The following is a 9055-nucleotide window of genomic DNA, read 5'->3' on the forward strand; positions in this document are numbered from 1 at the left end:
ACTCCTCATCTCTGTCCTAAGTGGCTTTGAAATTGTGTCCCTTTGTTCTAGATTCCCCAACCAGGGGAAACATCTTAGCTGCCTTGTCTATCCCTTTAAATATTTTGTAGGTTTCAATGAGATCACCGCTCATTCTTCGAAACTCCAAACAATGCATGTTCAGTTTCTTCAATCCCTTTCCGTAGAACAGTTCCGCCATCCCAGGAACAAGTCTGGTGAACCTTTGTTGCAGTCCCTCTATGGTCATAATATCCTTCCTCAGATAAGGCGACCAAAACTGCACACAGTACTCCAGGTGCGATCTAACCAAGGTTCTATACAATTGAATCAAGACTTCACTACTCCTGTATTCAAATCCTCTTACAATAAAAGTAACATACATTAGCCTTCCTAAATGCTTGCTGCACCTGCATGTTAGCTTTAAGTGACCTATTGACAAGGACACCCAGGTACCTTTGTACTTCTACACTTTCTCATCTCTTACCATTTAAGAAATACTCTGCACATCTATTCATTCTACCCAAGTGGCCCACCTCACATTTTTCCACATTATATTCCATCTACCATGTAATTGCACACTCACTAAGTCTGTCCAAATCCCCTTGAAGCCGTTTTGCATCTTCCTCACAACTCACATTCCCGCCTAGTTTTGTGTCATCTGCAAACTTGAACATATTACTTTGGTCCCCGTATCCAAATCATCGATATATATTGTGAACAGCTAGGGCCCAAGTACTGTGCCCTGCGGTACCCCACTAGTCACAGCCTGCCAACGCAAGAATGACCCGTTTATTCTTACTCTGTTTCCTGCCTGTTAACCAATCCTTACTGCATGTCAGTATATTACCTCCTTTCCCATGTGTTTTAATTTTGCTTTCCAAGCTCCTGTGGCGCACTTTATCAAATGCCTTCTGAAAATCCACCGGCTCCCCTTTTCTATTCTGTGAGTAACATCCTAAAAAACTCCAACAGGTTCGGCATGAATGATTTCCTATTCATAAATCCATGTTGACTCTGCCAAATCGGATCCATTTATCACATACTTTAGAATAGATTCTAGCACTTTCCCTAGTACTGATGGAAGCCTAACAGGTCTGTAATTCCCACTTTTCTTTTTCCCTCCCTTCTTAAATAGTGGGGTGACATTTGCGACCTTCCAATCTGCAGGAAGCGTTTCAGAATTGATAGAATTTTGAAAGTGGATCACCAATGTATCTACAATCACCATAGCTACTTCCGTCAACACTCTGGGAAGTAGAACATCAGATGTTGGTGATTTATCACAACTTCTTGCTAATACTAATTTCCCTCAATTCCTCATTCTCCCAAATCCCTTGGATCTCTAATTCTGGGAGATTTCGTGTCTCTTCCACAGTGAAGAAAGTCACAAGATAATCATTTAGCTTCTGTGCCATTTCTCTATTCTCCATTATAAATTCTCCTGACTCTGCCTGTAATGGACCCACATTTGTCTTTGCTGAATGTTTCCATTATACGTACCGTTAGAAGATTTTACAATGCATTTTTGAGTTTACTTTTGACCAGTAGATATGGACAGTCAAGATAGAGACCAAATATGAAAACCTCAGAGTGGTGATCCTTCTCGAGGAGTTTCCACCGTATTAAGGCAGGCCACCTCCCATTAAAACCCACATAAAGGAACAAAAAGATGAAAGAGCCAGACAGGTTGCAATTCTGGCCGATGAATTTTCCTTTGTACAGCAGGCCAAAAGGTAAACCCTTCCCCAGTCATCCCAAAGATCCGAGAATAAAAGGTGGGGGAGTGAAAGGAGCCCGAATAGTCATGGACAAGAAGGAAAAGCGATGGACACAGAGGCCTATCCTCAGGCCAAATAGTACGGTACTAAGAGCAGGAGTAACTGATGAAGATCTGTGTGTTTCCACTGTTATAAGGAAGGTCACCATCGATCTGAATGCTGCAAGTTATCAGAAAGCCTGTAGGATTAAACAGGGTCCTCCAGATAAGTGCAGGAAAAGGGGCCCTGATGGAAGGCACGACAGATCAGGCTGTGCCTTTCACTGCGGCAGTCAGACCCAGTAACCCTACCACAGAGAGTGCGGGAAAACTTAACAAAATCCCTGAGAGTTAGCAGGAACTTTTCCCAAGGAAAAGTGACCCCATACCTCTTAAGTGAGGCAAGCAAGTCCATAGTCATACTCAGGGATACAGGGGCTACCCAATCCCTTCTGCTGTGAGAGTGCAGTAAATGCTAGAGTGTTAGTGAATGGTATTGGAAGTCAGTATCTGTCCATACCTTTATATCGGCTGCACTTGGAGTGTGACCTAATTTCAGGACTGGTAACCATCGGGATTGTCCCTTGTTTATCAGTGTATGGGTCGACCTGCTCCTGGGTAATGATCTTGCAGGGGAAAAGTTGGAAGCTTCCCCAGTAGTTCTAGAGAGACCAAAAGAGGTCAGGGAGACTGACTTTCTCCCTGATTGTGTGGTAACTCGGTCCATGGCCAAACAATCCCCTGAACTGACACTGCAGACGGATGACCCGACTGTCTGGTTGTGTGATATCTTCTTTGGGATGTTAGAGGACCCAAAGGATGTGTTAAACAGATTTTCCTTCGTTGAGTCTCAACAACCTGATCCAGTGTTAGAAATACAGTACAATGTAAGCACAGTCTGTCCAAACCAAAACTGAAACAGAGGGAGTTGCAGAGTGTTACTATTTAAAGAGTGAGGTGCTGATGAGGAAGTGTACACCTCTTCACAGACCTGCGGATGAAGAGTGGACAGTGGTTCACCAGAGAGTGGTGCTGCTGAGGTCCCTTTAAGAAATATTAAGAATGGCCCACGACCTTCTAATGGATGGACATGTCAGTGCATGAAAAATCAAAGCCGCATAACACAGCGTTTTGACTGACCATAACTCCACAAAGATGTGGTGGAGTGCTGTCATACTGGTCACACATGCCAGGTTCTGTGGAAGTCCCAACCTGCAATAAAACCTGCACCCCTAATCCCCATACAAGAACCCTTCAGCAGAATTCTGCTGGATTGTGTGGGACACCTGCTGAAAACAAAACGGGATTACCAGTATCTTCTCACCATTATGGACGTGGTGACCCGATTCTCAGAGGCCATTCTCCTAAAGAACAATCTCTACCAAGGTAGTGGTGGAGGGGCTAACCCAATTCTTTACCCGATGTGGGCTGCCTGCTGAGAACCAGATGAATCAGGGCACACATTTTACGTCCAGTATTTTTGAAAAGGTCATGGAATTTCTGGACATAACCCAGCTAAAGTCCTCAGCCTACCACCCACAGTCACAAGGGGCTTTGGAGCAGTACCACCAGATCCTAAAGACAATGATCAGGCCATACTGCTATGAGTAACCTCATAACTGGGACAAAGGGCTGGAATTTCTCCTCTTGGTGACCAGGGACTTACCTAATGAGTCCACTGGCTTTAGTCTCTTTGAATTAGTTTATGGACACTAAGTGAGAGGTCCTCTTTAACGAATCAAGGAGAGGTTTTTGGGACACAGGGATGTGTCTTCCATTTTAGACAACATTTCCATGCTCTGGGAGTGTCTCACTGGAGCCTGTGCAATGGCTCAGGAACACCAAAAGACCTCTCAGGCAGCTATGTAAAGGTAAGCAGACAAAAATGCCAAGGCTAGAACATTTCAGCCCAGAGACCATGTATTGTTACTACTCCCTTTGCAGGGTGAACCCCTAAAATCTCAGTTCAGTAGTCCATATCGAGTGGCAAAAGGAATACTCAGGTAAATTATTTAATTGACACCCAGACGAAAGGAATAAAGTAAAGGTTGTGGAGGGGACAGACAAGTACAGATCTGTCAGACAGTCAGGAGGGAAGGAATGGAAAGGACAGTGAGGACAGGTTAGAGGAGAGCCAGGAGAATTCCCAGCTAGAATCCCCTACTCTCCGATTAGCCAACCCTGAAATGTTAGATAGATTAGACCACACGCTCTCTTCCTTAAATGCAGGTCAAAGAGGCAGCCTAAAAAGGCTGCTAACAGCAATTACAGAAACGTACAAGGGCAATGAAAGGTCACAAAAACGGATGCCAATCCTGTGGGAGATGCCTCACCTAGTCAAAGTGTCGCAAGAGAGTGCAGTGAAAGTTGGACAGACACTTGCGAGCCGTAATGACTCCGAGCACATAGGACAGATCAGAAAAAATATCCTCCCCATAGTAAAGGGAAAAGTGAAGGTAAAATACCTTAAAGTTAACAGCACTTGTGTACCTCACCAGAAAGCTAAAAGTAGGGTCAGTGTGGATCTACCCACTGAAGAACCCAATGATCAGGTCCCAAACCCAAACAAATATAACCCAACAGTTCAAAGCAGAACTCTGCAAGAACAGCCAGGATCAAACCTGACACATAACCATCCCAGACAAAACTCCAACACAATTATATCAGTACAACTGAAACAGACAATGTCAGCTGCAGTAATTCTAAGATTAATGTGTGAATTTGAGAAGTGTATTTCCTTCCATTTCTTCCCACAATTCTGTCATGAAATGTTCCTATTCTCAATTTTCTTTCCATGTGCTGCGGCGGTGTCAAGATAACACCATATGCCCAGTGAGGAATTTTAATTCATCGGTTGGAAACTTACACTAATCATTTAATGGAGAAAATCCTGCAGTTAACCTTGAAAAAACTGGCAGCCAAGATGGCCACCGCAATTGTTATCTGAAACACCTTTTCACATTCCAAGGCCTCCAACAGGAGACACATCTCTTATGCGCCTGGACCTAAATCACTGGCTTGCTCTCATGATTGAAGCCACCTCCAAGTCTGCCTCCAAGAAAACACTGAGGCATGTGGGCCTGCCACAAATGCACTTTAACCAGCCAAAGACTTCAAGAATATAACTTCAGCCAGAAGACCACCGAATCGTCCAACCTCACAGAATGAGTATTTTTTTAAAATATTAACTCTGGACTCCAATCCAACCACAAATATACTTCTCACTCTGTAAACCATTTCTGTGTGATTCTCATGTGAGTGTGTGCATAAATGCGTGGTGTTTTTTTAATGATTTTATTTAGATCGGGTTTAGATTGTTATGTATAATAAACTCAGCTCTTTCGTGTTTAAACTCAAGAGAGCCTGTCCGATCGGTTCCTTCACCATCACACCAAAGGTAAAAAGTAAAATATTCACTGAGATAGTAAGCACATCCACTGTTTAAAAAGGACAAACACTGTTGCGGTCAAATAAGAGGAAGGACAAGAGGCGCGACTGTGACCCCTCCTCACCTGGCCGGAACAATAGGCAGGGTTGGGGATGGAGAGAATATGGGGATGAACTCAGATCAGCATTAAACAGCTACCAGAGGTTGTAAACTTCCTGGTTCCACCTCAGTCAATGGCCAGTGAGTGGGATGCAGATCGTGGATAGGGAATAGAGTTTGTGACAGAAACTGAAGACAATGACTACAATCTCTCATGCTTTTAATTGACAATAACGCGAAATCAGTGAAATATGGTTAATGAATCTAATAGCAGGATACTGAGACTTACCAGGGACACCAATAAGAGCGAGGCTGGGATAGTAAATACATTGAATCATCCTCAGAGTATAATAGACCCGATATTCTAATGTTATCCAACCTACAATAAGCAAGCCAAACCAAGTGCAGGAAGTCCTGCTGTCCATTGTTGTAACATTCCAATCTATTGTTCTCTGATTCTGATCCATTGTTGTAACATTCCAATCTATTGTTCTCAGATTCTGATCCATTGTTGTAACATTCCAATCTATGGTTCTCAGATTCTGATCTATCCTGTCACTCTCTTCTCAAGCCACTGATATCTGTTAGTGCCGGAGGTGATGCTCCCGCTGATACTATGAAATAACACATTGAACGAAGCCCCTTATTAACAGAAGAAGGAAACCCTCCAGTGACACAATTCAGGTCCATGGAGACGGACATTAATTACAGTCACTAAAAAACAGGTTCAGTTAACCACTTTCAATCTAAAACTTTTTGCACCACAGCAAAGTTGAACATTTACCTGGTCTGGATGGGATGTATGAGGGTTGCTGAGGAAAGGTATGGTGGAAGTAGCAGAGGCACTGGTCAGAATCTTTCAGTCGTCTTTGGATATGGGAGTGATAGAAGCTGGAAACCCTCCAGTGACACACAAGGTTCACGAATGTCCTTTAGGGAAGGAAATCTGCTGACCTTACCTGGTCTGACCTACATGTTACTCCAGACCCACAGCAATGTTGTTGACTCTTACATGCCCTCTGAAATGGCCTAGCCAGCCACTCAGTTGCATCTCATTTCTACGAAGGCAATAAAAAGGAATGAAACCGGATGGCCCACCCGGTATCGACCTAGGCACTAGAAATGACAATGACAAACCCAGCCCTGTCGACCCTGCAAAGTCCTCCTTACTCACGTAGTCGAAGTGTCACAAATACCTGCAGGTAGGACTGTCCCAGAGAACAAAGCGGAGAGTAACAATTACTCCTCCCCCACAGTCAGAGGGAAAGGGAACCACCCATCCCCTGAAGACAAAAGTCTTTGCATGAATCAGGGAGTTCAGGATAGACCCGCTCCCACCCCCACAACTCTCCTGAGGGGAAAGAAAGGGAAAGATTAAAGCAGACTTGGCACCTAGGACAGTCCATGTTTAATAAGCTTAGGATTGGTGAATGAATGGCCTTTCTATATCTTATATTTCTCAGACTCTGTTATGAAATGCACCGCTTGCCTTTAAATGGCACTTCGTTCCCCTGGGTGTGGAGGTGTCAGGCAAACCCCCGCCTGCCAAGACTGAGGCACACATTATTTCACCACATGAACATTAAAACTTAGATATTGTAAGTCCATGACAGGAAAGACGTTTGAATCCTACCAGACAATGTGAAAACAAAGGGAGCCAGTACCTTCCCCAATACACAGAAAGAAACCGGGTCAGGCCAGTCGGTCACGTGACAACCTGCTGGACGACTCGGGGTGTTTTAAACTGGAAAACAGATTTTGAACTCAGAACAACATGTGCTCATGGACTGAGAACATCACCTCTCCTGTCTGCCTGCCTTCATCTTTTCCCACGGAACTGAATCTTGTAAAAACACATGAAACTTAAAGAGAGAATGGTTTCCTCCGTGAACAAGGTTTTACGAAGACTACTGGGTCCCAACGAAATGCAAGATCAGATCTTCAATCAAGGAATACAGCGAGCTCGAGAAACAATGAGAAGATATTGCCTCAAACTGTTCTACTTATCTTCTGTTCTGCTCTTTTCAGTCCCTATTTGCATGTTTATATTGCATGTGCATGCTAGTGTGGATGCATCATATATCCGTGGGCGTGAACCATACTAGAGTTTAAGTTGAAGGTTTAACAAATTTCATTCTTTCTTCTTTAAACATAGAAAGCCTGTTTGTACTCATTTCTTTGCCTTATGATTGTAAAGTTGTGAACAAGAATTCTCAAAGTGGAAGCTCAAAACACAGTGTGTTTAAAATGAAACCCTGTTACAATAAGGCCAGGTAACAACAGGAAAAGATCCCTCGACACAGTTCTCACGTGGTCGCAACAGGAAATCTGTTGCTGTGCTTCCTGCATTACAAGACTGACGACGCTTTGAAACGTACTCATTGGTTGTAAATGGCTTTGGGACTTGCAGTGGCCATGAAAGGCGCTACATAAATGGAAGTATTTTCTTTTATTTTCAATGCCAGAATGCAGGAAATTAGCTCAGTGACAGAAAGCAGAGAGTATTGGAGAATGGTTATTGTTCAGTCTGGATGGAAGTACACAGTGGGGTTCCCCAGGGTCACTGTTGGGATCACTGTTGCTGCATGTTAATACAATGGGCTTATCTTCAGAGGGGATAATCTCAAAGTTTTCAGATGGCAGGAAACTCAGAAATGTTAATAAACAGCGAGAAGGATAGTAACAGACTTCAGGAGGACAGAGACTGACTGGTGAAATGTACAGGAACATGGCAGATGTAATTTAACACAGTGAAGTGTGAAGTGAGACATTTGGGTAGGAAGTGTCAGGGAAGGCAATGTAGACAAATAGATTAAATGAAGAGACAGGAACAGAGAGACTGTTGTGTATTCACACAGATCTTTGAGGGTTGCACGAAAGTTGACAAGTTTATTCACTGATATTCAAACTTCTGACATTTGCCAGATAAAAATACTTTTGAGAACCAGGCTGTGTATAGAAGGTCCAGAAGAGAAGTGAAAAAGCAGATAAGAGAAGCAAAAAGAGCGCATGAAAAGAGACTGGCACATAGCACTAAAGAAAATTCCAAAGTTTCTATAGGCTTGTAAATAGTAAAAGGAAAGTAAAAGGTGGAATGGGGCCGATTCGGGACCATAAAGGGGATTTACACATGGAGGCAGAGGGCATAGTTGAGGCACTAAATAAATACTTTGCATCTATCTTTTGCAAGGCAGAAGATATGGAATTCTTTTCTTTATTAGCTGAAGTATAAAATATAAGAGCAGGGAGGTTACGCTGGAACTGTATAACTCACTGGTTTGGCTGCAATATGAGTACTGTGTGCAGTTCTGGTCACCTTATTACAGAAAGGATGTAATTGCACTAGAGAGAGTACTGAGGAGATTTATGAGGATGTTGCCAGGACTGGAAAAATTCAGCTATGACGAAAGGTTGGATAGTCTGGGGCTGTTCTCGTTGGAACAGAGAAGGCAGAGGGGAAATCTGATTCAAATGTACAAAATTGCGTGGGGCCTGGATAGAGTGGAGGTGAAGAGTCTATTCACCTTATCAGAGGGGTCAGTGACGAAGTGGCATGGATTTAAAGTGCGTGGTTGAAAGACTATAGGGGAAATGAGGACTTTACTTTCTCCCAGAGGGTGGTGGGAGTCTGGAATTCATTGCCCGAAAGGATAGTTGAGGCAGGAACCCACACCTCATTCCAAACGGAATATGCACCTCATGTGCCATATTCCATCAAATGCTGGAAGGTGGGAGCAGAATGGGTGGATAGTTTTCATCTGGCATAGACACAATGGGCCAAGTGGTCTTTTTACGTGCTTTAAACTTTCTAT

Source organism: Heterodontus francisci, unplaced genomic scaffold (assembly GCF_036365525.1).
Source record: "Heterodontus francisci isolate sHetFra1 unplaced genomic scaffold, sHetFra1.hap1 HAP1_SCAFFOLD_361, whole genome shotgun sequence".
Lineage (NCBI taxonomy): Eukaryota > Metazoa > Chordata > Chondrichthyes > Heterodontiformes > Heterodontidae > Heterodontus > Heterodontus francisci.